This window comes from Trachypithecus francoisi, unplaced genomic scaffold (genome assembly GCF_009764315.1).
Source record: "Trachypithecus francoisi isolate TF-2019V2 unplaced genomic scaffold, Tfra_2.0 Lachesis_group8, whole genome shotgun sequence".
Lineage (NCBI taxonomy): Eukaryota > Metazoa > Chordata > Mammalia > Primates > Cercopithecidae > Trachypithecus > Trachypithecus francoisi.
In genome coordinates, this window is record NW_022681473.1 from 88,233,125 (window position 1) to 88,248,537 (window position 15,413).

Here is a 15,413-nt window from a genome sequence, read left to right on the forward strand (position 1 = left end):
GATATATTAATTTATTTAATCCTCACAAACCTATATGGAATAAGGTATGTTAAATAATTTACAAAAGAGAAAACCAAGGCACAGAGAAACTTGTAGAGCTATAAAGTAGTAGAGTCAGTATTTGAAACTAAGCAGTATGACTCTGCAACTGACCTTCTGAACCTTTAAATTACCTTGTTTCTCAAATGAATATGTCATCATTATTATTAATCCATCTAAAAATTATGCAAATTTTAAGAAATTATTTATTTCCTCTTCTTGTTGATCATCTTTCTTAGATATAAATGTATGTCAGAGTTCTTTTATAAAGTGAGCTTAATGAGAAATAATATATAGTTGAACCAATTGTGCTGAGAATATACTCAAGACACGACAACGTCATTTTTATACAGGCTTTAGTGCAGGTCATGAGTAAGGTAATGGGCCTTTGAAGATAGACATAATTTAATGTCCTGATGCCAGAAGTAAGATGGTCTTAAATAATTGACACCAGCTCAATGATCAGCAGCATTAATAACTAGTGTGGGTTTTCTCCTATCAATACAAATGATAAAGATACACAAAGATAAAAATATGTTTGCTTTTTATTGAGTTAATACTAATCTACATAAATATAAATGCTTCATAACTCTGTACAAAAGAAAGACAAATGTAAATGGGAATTACTTTTGTTGAAAAGCTATTGGCCCGGGCGCAGTGGATCACACCTGTAATCCCAGCACTTTGGGAGGCCGAGGCGAGCGAATCACGAGATCAGGAGATTAACATCATCCTGGCTAACATGGTGAAACCCCGTCTCTACTAAAAATACAAAAAAATTAGCCCGACTTAGTGGCAGGTGCCTGTAGTCCCAGCTACTCGGGAGGCTGAGGCAGGAGAATGGCGTGAACCCGGGAGGCGGAGCTTGCGTTGAGGGGAGGTTGCGCCACTGCACTCCAGCCTGGGCGACAGAGGGAGACTCTGTCTCAAAAATAAATAAATAAAATAAAATAAAATAAAATAAAAGCTATTAAAGCTGAATAAAAGAAAAGATAAGCTATTATGTGTAATGGACACAATATATACAATTTCAACCATTTCATCGACAATGTTTTGTGGATTCAGGAAGCGTAGCTCTGTGTGTGTGTGTGTGTGTGTGTGCGTGCGCGCGCGCTCGCGCGCGCGCATGTGCCGGCATTTGTTTCTGCATGCATTATGCCCTATTCTTGTTGCATTTTAGTATAGTTAAATATGTCCCTTTTTCCTAAGATAAACAATCTTTGCCATAAGGGAGACACATTCCCATAATTAATTCTTAAAGTTTATAATTAAATAGCCATTATATGTGAACCAGTAGTGCTTTCCAAAATACAATATCTGCACATCTAAGTAAAAAGCACAATGCATTAAACATATATTCCATGTTTGGTTTCGAAAGTGCTCTTCTTCACCCCTACGTGTCTGAATGAGCAAAACTCATGAAGACCAAATTTCCTTCAAAATCTTAAGTATTTATGAACTCCATTTAATTGAAGTCATGTTCAAGTTTCTTCTCGTGAAAGACAGGAAAAGAAGAGATTTCATTGCTTTTTTGAGAACACCATGACTTTTTTTTTCAAGATTTAATATTTCAGACATCATTTCCCTATTTTAAAGTAGATGTACTTCTACAACTTTAGGTAAGATAATTAGACATACACATTACCTTCTCCTGCAAGCCTTAATCAACATTTATATTCAAAAGAAAAAATAATCAATTATATATTTTATTGTAAGCCCAATATATTTCAAAGTAATAGTAAGCACTTAATGTTGTGAATTAAAGGTTTTTGTACAAAATTTATTGCAACATTTTTAATGAAAGGAAAACAGACTAATGATTCCATCAAGAAAACAAATGTGCAGTGCACATTAAATGAACTTTACTTAATGATAGATATATCTATGTTTTAATTTCTTAAACTTCCAAATGTGTATTTACTTATACAACAGTATTTTTCTCACGTCGTTACCAAAGATGAGTTCTTCTTCTTTAATTGCGTTCATGTTTTTCTTCCAATTTGTCTATTTTTTAAAATTCCAATTTTTATTTTAAGTTCAGGGGTACATATGCAAGATGTGCAGACTTGTTACATAGGAAAGCATGTGCCATGGTGGTTAGCTGCACAGATCATCCCATCACCTAGGTATTAAGCCCAGCATCCATTAGGGATTGTTTTAGATTCTAGGCAAACTTACAGATTCTTTCTCTAATTTATATTTTATTTCATCATAAAAATCTACTATCATATGAATAAATATTTCAAATTATATTGCCTAAGATCTATCTCTAAGATGTTCTTTTAAAAACACTGCTATACTTCTCACAATTAGATTTGGTGTTAATTTTTACAGTCTGATGCAATTGCATGTGCTCTACAAATCATCCAATTCGTTTGCTTCTGTACTTATTCCTTGAAATTTCAAGATTCCTGATGAAGTTATTTCATTACTAAGTAGAGTATATTTTTATTTCAGTCTATATACTTCAGTATTAAAAAACAAATTAACATAGATTTGATTTTATCTTAAATAGATATATTGAAATCTACAAAAGCTTGCAATAAATAAAATATAGGAAGGAGGAAGATTTGATTATAATAATGGCACTTTACTAAATAAGAAAATTTGGTCATAAATCTTAAGAGAATTGAAGGTCAGAATCTAAAACAGGTTCCAGGATTCATAGACATACTAGTTATGGGCCTGGGCTTTAGAGTCATATAGACCACATTTAAAATCCTCCCATTGTTTCCCCTGGATTTAATTTATTTTTCTGAGTATTTAATTAAAAATTGTCTCACTATAGGAGTACTAGTGCAGTGATGACTTCTGTTTTGCTCATATAACAATTGAGGACCAAGTACTAAGAATATCATAGACACACACAGTATACTTGGGAAGAATGCTAGTTTAAAAAGACTATTTATTTCAGTATTCATTTACTGAAATGACTAGGTCATCTTTGCATCACAGAATCTGCAATCTACAAAAGGTAGAAGTATGTTCTGCATAATTCTTTCTAATATAAATAAAAACATTGAAATTTTCCAGTTGTCAGAGATGGAAATAAATGTTTTGAATTGTTTTAAAGGCTAGTTATTTTCATTCTCTTCTGATTCAAAACTTCTGTGTTTCAGGTCATTCTACTTACAAATTCTTTTTAAAACATTGTATTTTCAATCTATGGGGAATCTAAAACTAAAAATCTCTAGCACTTTGGTGTAATTGACTTTTTAGAAAACCTGAAAATATAAAAGTGCCATTTCTTGTGAAGATTTATGAGCGTGTATATATCCTAAATTTTCACATTTTTGTCATGTCTCCATATTTGAGGACATTTATGCTATTTTCATTTTCTAACTTTCTGAAATGTGTATAATGCTTTCTTGTTACATATATGTTTATTCCAAACTCTACTGATCTATGGGGCCTGGAGAGTGGAGATAAAAACACCCTTATGTTTTGTCCTTGTACATTTCTCCTTTTTGTCTAATTTTGGAGCATATCCTTCAACCAATTTAGTGAGCTGGACATTCAAATTTTACCAGACATGATGGATGGTTTTTTACCTCATATTTTAGTCTTACTAAAAGAAGAACTGAATATGTCATTTTTTTACAACATTCAATTGTGAGCAAGAGTATTGTTTGTCCTTTAGTAGATTATTACATTTGGTTTCATGATTAAACATATACATTAACTGTACAGTTATCTTCCTATGGTCAGACCGGCATTTGGGCTTATTCAATATTTCTTTTGTCCACTTGCTCATTCATGTCTCAGCTTCCCATGGAAGAAATATTAAAAATGACAGTTCCAAATAAGTGTGGTTGGCATGGAATCTCAGAACTTAGTTGACTCTGTTGTAAAAGGTGCATTTTTTTCTTTTCTTTGGTATTTAAAAATAGACCTACAAGAATAAAAAAGGAAAATAATAGTGACAAAGTTTAATCTAAGGCAACAAAATGCATAATACTAAACAAAAATCCATAAAAATCCAACAATTAATTATTATCATGTCTATTATTTACTTACCACACACACAGACACACACACACACACATACACACAATGTACTCCCAAAGAGAACCTGAGATAGTTAAAACAGACATTAATATAATTTCCATGCACACTTTTTATTGAATTTAATTTGTGCTTTTTACAAGTATTATAATTCTTTGTCTTGATGGGCCTTGTATGTTTCACAAATTGCATGCAACTGATCTTGGCAGCATAATATCCAAATATAAAATAAATGAACTTTAATTTTATATATTTAAATTATTAAATAAATGAATTATTAATTTAAAACATATTTATAATATATATGAAGCTGATGTCATTTTTTCCTGCCATCGTGTCTCTGTGTTAAGAGTTTTGTTAGTGGGCTTTCTTGAGTAATTTTACTTAAAGTAAAATTTAATTTTAAAAAGTATGAGTGTCTTTTTGTTTGTGTTTTTGTTTTATAATACCTAGATATGGTAAGACATCTTAAAGTCTGATTTTTAAGTAATGGTGCAGTGGATTCTCAAGTATAAATTTTTAGGAAAGCTTTTACACATATAAATAATTTCCATTTATATAAATTGCCAAATTATTTCTCAAACATTTTTACATTTGAACTTAAGGGCAGTATTCTGTCTAAGAGGAAAGGCAGTTTTTTGATTCCCTATTATAGATATGGAGAATTAAAATTTAATAGGGATAGTTCACCAAATCACACACAAAACTTAAATTCGTGACTCAAAAACAATTATATTTCCACTGCAATTGTTATATTTGATGTGATTGGTGTCTAATTTTTATTTGCTTCTGAGGATTAATGAAAGTCCAAATGGAAGATATTAAAATCTTCTGAGCTACTGTGTGGCACTTACAATTTATTATCTATTTTCAAAGTTGTATTTCCCAAAATCATGGGGTTTTGATAGGATATAGATATTTATAGGATTTCTCCAAAAACTGACATTTAATTCAGCTCATCAATTATTTAACTCCTAATGTATGGCAGCACTCTTCTAGGCACTGTGAAAAAAAGTATTTTTAATCAAATAATTTTTATTATGTTGAAAAAATTGGCCAGGCACAGTGGCTCACACCTGTAATCCCAGCACTTTGGGAGGCCAAGGCGGGTGGATCACCTGAATTCAGGAGTTTGAGACTAGCCTGGCCAACATGGTGAAACATCATCTCTACTAAAAATACAGAAATTAGCTGGGCAGGAGAATCACTTGAACCTGGGAGGCAAAGGTTGCAGTGAGCCCAGACTGAGCCATGGCACTCTAGCCTGGGCAACAGAGTAAGATTCTATCTACAAACAAACAAACAAAACAAACAAAAAAAAATTAGCTTGAGGAGAAATTAAAAAAAAAAAATCAACATTGCAAGCGTGACACAACTAGTATTACATATTAAAACTTTAAAAAAATTCCTGTTAGGGGAATACATTTGGGCATGGTACCTATTATGCTAAAGGCAAGAAATCCAGACATTTTTATAGACAGAAAAAAGACATATTGAATGATGCATTTTCTGAAACCTGATCATGTGCAGTACCTATAAAATAGATCAACTGTATGCAAGTGGAGGACACATCTTAGTGTCTTATCCCCACAGAAAGGAGATTTAACAAGAGACTGCATGAACGCTGTAGTTTGTAGAAGTGGAGTCTGGGGAGCATAAAACAAAGAAGAATGAAAAATAATACAAGTGTCCCAGAATCTTCTGAAAGAATGTGGATAAACCTGTCTCAGTACTTTCTACCTGAGTAACCGAAGACAGGAGCACACATTCACCTTTTTCTCTACTGTGCAATGACTAACTTATGATGTGTTCACTTCTCCATGCTTCTAGGCTGCACATACATGAGTGTCACGTGTGTTCCTAGAGGCATCCTGCATAGTGGATCAGAGAAGTCCTGGTGTAGAAAATAGGCGGTGCATGCTTCAGCGGAGGGAAACTTTGGCTACATCTTTATAAAGTTAGTGATAGTGACAATGACTAGTATAAAAAGGGGGCGAGTAGGATGTGAGATGGATCCCAAGACATCTTCAATACACACCATAGGAAGGCAGATTTAGAAGATATCTCAGCAACCCTCATTTTAATGGTAATGGTCAGACCTCTTAACTCATTCAGTAGAAATTTCCCTCAGCATCTGCTTTATATCCTGGAAGTTGTGTCACAAAGAAGAATCAGAAACAGACCTCAAAGAATTCAAAACAAATTAAGAGAGAAACAAACTGTGAAAAACTGAAAAGTATTGTGATGGAGATTAAAATATAAAAATAGCAAGGACAGAAACTTAGCTAAATCTGAATACAATACAATTAAAAATGTAAGTGTCTAAACAAGTTTAATAAATATTTTGTAAATTGAAGGTGACTATGCAAATCTTGTTGGCATAAAACCTGATTTTTGGACTGAGCTTTTAGAAGGTAAGGGTCATATTTAAATTAAAGTAGGAAGACATAGTTAAAAGAATACTAATAAGGCAGAGCAGTAGAATATGATACTATTGTATGAAAATTTATCTACTCAGTAATAATGGTGTAAGATTCAAAGGCAGTTGGCATGCATGAGTATAAATTACAAACTCTTAAATTCAAGAAGAAATAAAATTAATGATCTCAAAATCTAGAGCATCAGAAATGTTAAAATCCAATGAAATAATGGAGTCTTTGCAAAATGTACACTTCAAAATTTGCATGGTGATGCTATTTACTGAGAATAGCTTACCAAAAAGTATTTTCTACCAAGATAAAATATACAAAAGGCCCTGTCCCATAATCAGCTTTATTCAATTGAAATATGTAAAATCAATTTATTTCTAGAAATGCGAATTAGGAATGTAATGCACATCACCAAATAAGTGAATGCACTTTAATTTCACAGTGAATTTTTTTCTAAATTTGGTAGCCAAAGTTTCCATCCGCTGAAGCATGCACCGCCTATTTTCTACACCAGGACTTCTCTGATCCACTATGCAGGATGCCTCTAGGAACACATGTGACACTCATGTATGTGCAGCCTAGAAACATGGAGAAGTGAACACATCATAAGGCAGTCATTGCACAGTAGAGAAAAAGGTGAATGTATGCTCCTGTCTTCGGTTACTCAGGTAGAACGTACTGAGACACGTTTATCCACCTTCCTTCAGAAGATTCTGGGACACTTGTATTATTTTTCATTCTTCTTTGTTGTCAAGCTCAGACAAACTATATACAAATTACTGAAAATAAGTAGTTAATATAAGCCTGAATGGATAAAGTATTACGCTTACTAAAATAATCCATAACCAATCAGATTAAGCAGCTTTTTTCTACTGAGATATTAAAGTGTTGATTAAAGGAGGGACATTATTGAATGGGGAAAGAATACAACCAAAACCTCATATTTGTTTTGTTGTATGTTCTCGTTACAGTGAACTGCACATGTAAGAAATATATCACAAGTGTTTAATAAAAATGCTATTCAGAGCATATTTAGGCAAAATGAGAATTAAAATATTAAATAAAGAGGAAGCTATTTTCATCAATGAGCCCAAAATTTATCAAATTTTGGAATATTATTAAAATGTTATATAAGTCAGAAAGTAATATAAATGTAAGACTAGAACTAACATTTACTAAAAATATTTTGATAAACATTTTATATGTATTATCTCATTTAATCCTAATAACAAATCCAAAGGGAAGTATATTATTATCTCCATTGCTCAGAGAAGAATATTAGGCTTACCACAAGTAATAAGCTGCTCATAATAATGTATATTAGAAGAGCCTAGATTTATACCTGACAGCCTGACCACTACATTGTAGCGATACATTAAACTATTTGTTTTCCCAAAAGTCATTCAAGAGCAAGTTCTTTCGTTTCCATGTAATTGCGTGGTTTTTGAGAGATCTTGGTATTGATTCATATTTTTATTCCATTTTGGTCTGAGAGTATGCTTGCTATAATTTTGATTTTTTAAAAATTTATTGAGACTTACTTTATGGCTGAGCCTGTGGTCAATCTTAGAGTATGTCCTATGTGCAGATGAAAAGAGTGTATATTCTGTGGTTATTAGATGGAGTATTCTGTAAATGACTACCAGGTCTAACTGGTCAAGTACAGAAATTAAGTCTACAATTTCTTTGTTAGTTTTCTGCCTTGATGATCTGTCTAATGCTGTCAGTGGAGTGTCGAAGTCCCTCATTATTATTGTGTGGTTGTTTAAGTCTTTTTATGGATCTACAAGTACTAGTTTTACAAATATGGGTGCTCCAATGTTTGATGTGTATATATTGAGGATAGTTACGTCTTCTTGTTGAATTGAATACCTTACCATTATGTAATGCCCCACTTAGTCCTTTTTAACCATTGTCAGTTCAAAGTCTGTTTTATCTGATATGAGAATAGTGACTACTGCTCTTTTTTTATTTCTTTGTTTTCCATTAGTGTGTTAGATCTTTCTCACTTTACATTGGGACTGTGGGTGTCATTATATGCAAGATGGGTCTCTTGAAGACAACATATGATTTTTTGTTTTTTTTTTAATCCAACATGCCAAATTGTACCTTTCAAGTGGGGCATTTAAAACATTACATTCAAGGTTAATATTGATATTTGAGATTTTGTTTCTGTAGTAGTACTGTAAGCTGATTGCTTTGTATTCTCAATTGTGCAGTTGCTTTATAGTGTCTGTAGGCTATGTACCTAAATGTGATTTAAAAAAACCCTCAACAAACTAGGCATTGAAGGAACCTACCTCAAAATAATAAGAGTCATATATAACAAGCTCAAAGCCAACATCGTACAGAGTGTACTAAAGCTGGAACCATTCCCCTGAAGAACTAGAATAAGATAAAGAAGCTCTCTGTCACCAATCCTATTCAACATAGTACTAGAAGTCTTATTCAGAGTAGTCAGGCAAGACAAGGAAATAAAAAGCATACAAATAGGAAAATAAAATATCAAACTATCTTCACTGATGATATGATTTTATATCTAGAAAGCTCTAAAGACTACACCAAAAGTCTCCTAGAACTGACAAATGACTTCAGTAAAGTCTCAGGATATCAAATCAAAGTACAAAAATGAATACCATTTCTATGCAATGATGACATTCAAACAGAGTGAAATCAAGAAAGCAATCTCTTTTGTAAGAGTCATAAAAACAAAACAAAACAAAACACTTAAGAATACATCTAAGCAAGGAGATGAAAAATCTCTACAGGGAAAACTACAAAACACTGTTGAAGGAAGTCATAAATGACACAAACAAACAGAAAAGCATTCCATGCTTATGGATTGGAAGAATCAATGTCTTTAAAATGACCACACTTCCCAAAGCAATCTAGAGATTCAACACCATTCCTATCAAATTAATGAAGACATTTTTCACACAATTAGGGGGAAAAAACTAATCTAAAATTCACATGGAACTAAAAAGAGCCCAAATAACCAAAGCAATCCTAAGCAAAAAGAACAAATCTAGAGGCATCACATTACCTGACTTAAAACTATGCTACGAGGATACAGTAACTAAAACAGCATGGTACTGGTACAAAAATAGACACGTAGACCAACAGAATAGAATAGAAAACCCAGAATTAAAGCTGCATACCTACAACCATCTGATCTTTGACAAAGCTGATAAAAATGTGCAGTGGAGAAACGTCTTCTTATTCAATCAATAGTGCTGGATATGGCTAGCCATATGCAGAAGAATGAAACTGGACCCCCACCCTTCACCATACACAAATATTACTGCAGTATAGATTAAAGAGTCAGTAAGACCTAAAACTATGAGAATCCTAGAAGAAAACCTAGGAAATTTCCTTCCTGATTTGGCCTTGACAGAGAATAAATGGCTAAGTCCTTAAAAACAATTGCAACAACCAAAAATAAATGACAAGTGGGACCTAATTAAACTAAAGAGCTTCTGCACAGAAAAAAACAGTCATCAACAAAGTAAAAAGATAACCTACAGAATGAGAGAAATACTCAAAAGCTATGCCTGAAAAAAAGATCTAATATTCAGAATCTAAAAGGAACAAATAAATCAACAAGCAAACAACAAATAACTCCATGATAAAGTGGACAAAAGATGTGAGCAGACATATCTCAAAAGAAGATATACAAGTTACCAACAAATAAATGAAAAAATGCTTATCATCAACAATCATCAGAGAAATGCAAATCAAAACCTTAATGTGGTATTATCTTATACGAGTCAGAATGACTATTATTAAACAGTCAAAAAATAACAGATATTAGTGAGAATGCAGAGAAAAGGGAACACTTATACATTGTTGGTGGGTATATAAATTATTACAGCCATTGTGGTTAATTTCTCAGAGAACTTAAAATAGAACTATCATTTGATCCAGCAATCCTGTTACTGGGTATGTGTCAAAAGTAAAACAAATAATTCTACCAAAAACAGACATACGTCCACATGTTTATTACAGCAATATTCACAATAACAAAGACATGGAATCAACCTAGGTGCTCATCAATAGTAGATTGGATAAAGAAAATGAGGTACATATATGTGATGGAATAAAAATGTAGTCATAAAAAAGAACAAAATAATGTCCTTTACAGCAACATGAATGCAGCTGGAGGTCATTATCCTAAGCAAACTAATGCAGAAACAGAAAATTCAATTCTGCATGTTCTCATTTTTAGGTGGAAGCTAAACATTAGGTACTCATGGACATAAAGATAGGAGCAATAAGCACTGGGGACTTCAGCAGTGGGATGAGAGGGATGGGAGCAAGTGTTGGAAAACTGCTGCTGTTCACCACCTGGGTGATGGGTTCAATCATGCACCAAACCTCAGTATCATGCAATAGACCTTTGTAACAAACCTGCCCCTGAATCTAAATCAACGTTGAAAAATAAAATAATAGTCATCCTAAAATAATATAAATTTAAAATAACTGTTTCAAAAACTCCAAAGTCAAAAATATTTATGTTAGTTTTTTTGAAGGCAGAAAAAGATGTATCTTTAGATCTAAGAAAATGAGGACTTTTGGGGAAAAAAAAAAATTCTGGATATTCAGGAAGAGTGAAAGAATAAAATCAGAATCTTTCAGATAGTATTCCTGTAATTCAGGGTGTTAAAGGTACTTTAGAGTACCTTTGAACTTTAGAGTAACTTGAAGTCGGGCCCAGTGGCTCATGCCTGTAATCCCAGCACTTTGGGAGGCCAAGGTGGGTGGATTACTTGAGGTCAGGAGTTGGAAACTAGCCTGGCCAACATGGTGAAACCCCATCTCTACTAAAACTACAAAAATTAGCTGGGCGTGGTGGTGGGTGAATAGCTTGAACCTGGGAGACAGAGGTTTCAGTGAGATGAGATCTCACCACTGCACTCCAGCATGGGTGACAGAACAAGACTCCATCTAAAAACAAAAGAAAATTAAAATTAAAAATAAATAAAACTTGAAAAAGTCACAAAAAAATGAATTCTTGTGAAAGCTATTATACCAGAAAATCTACCTTTTGTAAATTATGGAAGGATAAGAAAAATGGAAATGATCAACACTAATAGAAAAATAGTAGAAATGTCATGAATGGTTGTCAAAAACTGATTTTTAACTTTATGTTAAACTCTTTATGTTTCTGAAATACATATTTTTGTACATCATTTGAATACTTTTTTACTACAACTTCACAATCAAGCATTGTTCAGAAACCTTGATTTTTAACTTTATATGCTTGAGGTATTTTTATATCCTTCTTATATGAACTTGTGATGAAAGATCTTCTTAAAATTTTTTAATGATTTTTGTTGTTTTTATTTACCTTTTCACTTATCACTGTTTACCTTTTCACTTATCATTATTCTTTGGAAGAGCAGTTTAAATGGAAAATTTAAGTGTCTTGTGACACTACTGACTTATGGGTACCTTTCAAGCATTTATTCTGTGGCAGAAATAATGAGGTCATTGTCTTCTACATTTTGTACATGTACAGTGAAGTGAATTGAGAATATATGTCAAAAAGTGAAATAATCTTTGCATAACTTTGAGCAAATATCTAGAGGCTATTGAATTTTTTAGCTAAAGAAAAATGTTACTGCTAAAGTTTTAGAATATTTGGAAAAATAGTTTGTTTTATTTTGTTTTGTTTTGTTTTGTTTTGACGGAGTGTCACTCTGTCGCCAGGCTGGAGTGCAATGGAGTGATCTCAGCTCACTGCAAACTCCACCTCCTGGGTTCAAGCGATTCTCCTGCCTCAGCCTCATGAGTAGCTGGGACTACGGGCACATGCCACAACCCCAGCTAATTTTTGTATTTTTAATAGAGAGGGTTTCACCATGTTGGTCAGAAAGGTCTCTATCTCTTGACCTGGTGATCTGCCTGCCTTGGCCTCCCAAAGTGCTTGGATTAAAGGCGTAAGCCACCGCACCTGGCCCAGAAAAACAGTTCTAAGGAAAAATTATAGTACTGCATTATTGCATAAAATGTTTGCCTGTTATCTCTAATAACTGCCGGCAAAAGAGGACTATAATAAAATAATCCCCTCTGTAGACGAATACACACAACAAAAGTTCCCATTTTTAAATAAAAATAATAGGCAAATGACATCACTATATATGGAATATAAGCAATAACTATTCCTTTAGACTTTCAATTTGCATAAATTGTATCACGGAATGTTTCCTGCATGGTGATGGCTTTGCATTCAGTTGTAGGTAAGCCAATTATTATTACTGGGCAAAACTGTGACATCTGTACTTCTGCAAATGGAACAACAGTCAGAGCATAGTAGAAAAAAAATGGCTGATATGTAGAATACCAGGTATTTCTAGGAGCAGCAATTTAATATTTTATCCCCAGAAGGAAACCTAAGAACTGCAGGATAAGATAGAGCTTAAGATTGTTTTTGAGAAGAATTATGGAATTAAATGGGACTCATAGAATCAATGATGGTTAGTGAAAGAAAAGAAGAAATGAATGATGGAGAAGAGCTTGGATGTAAACCCAGTGGTTGTACAATCTTTGTCAGTTTGGTTCCTAAATTTAATGAAATATTTATGATGCTATCCAGTTTACAAAAGATGACTTTCTCTGGCACGATGATTCAGAACAACATGGTTCAAACACAGATGTGGTGGAGTTTTTTGTGCATAATAAAATTTTATAAAGCACATTCAAAAAATATGATACATGTAACCGTTGGAAGAGTGAGAGACTTACATGAATAATACCTGCAGTTAAAATGAGAGTAAGAGAATTCACACGGATTAATTTTCCAGAGATGATAATTCTGCAAATAGTCTTTACCCATAAAACTCTCAAGTACATTTGAGACCATAGCAAGTGTTTAACTGACTGAGGGCATATGGATTTTTAAGACATTATTTCAGAGAACACCGAATTGTATCAATATTATAAGTAACATGGCTGAAAAAGAGAGAGATTTTGCAATTTTGCATGTGTAAACACTTGTTAGAGAAGTCAATTTTGTTCCTTAGCAATATTTTTAATGTTTAATAATGTTTTATGGACAAATGATTTAACTATGAAATAATAATTCCAATATAAATTATGATCAGAAAGTTTGAGATCAAAGCAATTCCTAATTTGGGGCATGCTGGAGAATACATTCAAAAATATTCTGCATTATTTGAAAGAAGTCAGCATAAGTACTATAATAATTCAATTTACAAATAAGATAAAATAAAAAGGTATCTCAATAAAATGTTAGCAAAGGGAAGACAATTATTTCAAGTTCTTTAGAGAAGATACTAATATAGATAACAACCACATTACACACAAATTATATAAAGGCACATTATTTAATGAAAATTGATTTTAAATACAATTAAAATAGTTAAAGGGAGACTTAAAGAAAAATACAGATGCCAGTATATAGTCAGAAAAGTAGATAACACTCTAAGAATTTTAATTTTAAAAATTATCATTGGCCGGGCGCAGTGGATCACATCTGTCATCCCAGCACTTTGGGAGGCCGAGGCGGGGGGATCACGAGTTCAGGAGTTCGAGACCATCCTGGCTAACATGGTGAAACCCTGTCTCTACTAAAATTACAAAAAATTAGCTGGGTGTGGCAGCATGCGCCTGTAGTCCCAGCTACTCAGGAGGCTGAGGCAGGAGAATGGCGGGAACCCAGGAGGCAGAGCTTGCAGTGAGCCGAGATTGTGCCACTGCACTCCAGCCTGGGAGACAGAGCACAGCCCGTCTCAAAAAAAAAAAAAAAAAAAAATCGTTATTATTATTTGAGACAGGGTCTCACTCTGTCCCTCAGGCTGGAGTACAGTGACATGATCATGGCTCACTGAAGCCTTGACCTCTCAGGCTCAAGTAATCCTCCCACCTCAGTCCTGCAAGTAGCTGACACTACAGGTGCATTCCACCTTGCCTGGCTAATTTTTGTATTTTTTGTAGAGATGGGGTTTCATCATGTTGCCCGGGTTGGTCTTGAACTCCTGAACTCCAGCAGTCTGCCAACCTTGGCCTCCCAAAATGTTGAGATTGTTGATGTGAACCATTATCCTCCACAACTATAGGCATTTTAGAAGGGCTTTAATGTATAAAATTTGTTATAAAAAATGGTTAAGCTGTAGGTAGAAAAAAGTGAGGTTACCTCCAAGACTGAACCAGGGAGAAATTGAATTCCAGAACAGGCCAATAATGAGTTCCAAAATTGAACCAGTAATAAAAAGCCTACGAACCAAAAGAAACCCTGGGGCAGACAGATTCACAGCCAAATTCTACCAGACATATAAAGAAGAGCTGGTACAATTCCTACTGAAACTGTTCCCAAAAATTAAGGAACTTATTCCCTGGGGCCAGCATCCTCCTGATAACAAAACCTGGCAGAGACACAGCAAAAAAAAAAAAAAAAAAAAAAGAGAAAACTAGACCAATATTCTTGATCAACATAGATGCAAAAATTCTTAACAAAATACTAGCAGACCAAGTGCAACAACATATCAAAAAGCTGATTCACCATGATCATATTGGTTGTAAGGGGGATGCAAGGTTGGTTCAACATTCACAAATCAATAAATGTAATTCATCACAGAAAGAAAACTGATAACAAAAACCCACATGGTTATCTAAATAGATGCAGGAAAGGCTTTTGATAAAATGCAACATCACTTTATGTTAAAGATCCTTAATAAACTATGCATTGAAGAAACATATTTCAAAATAATAACAGCCATCTATGACATCATACTAAATGAGAAAAAGCTGGAAGAATTGTCCTTGAAAACCGGAGCAAGAAAATAATGCTCTTTCTCTCTATTCCTATTCAACAAAGTACTGAAAGTATTGGCCAGAGCAATCAGGGAGCAGGAAGAAATAAAACACATCTAAATAGGAAGAGAGGAAGTCAAACTATCCCTGTTTACAGACAACATGATT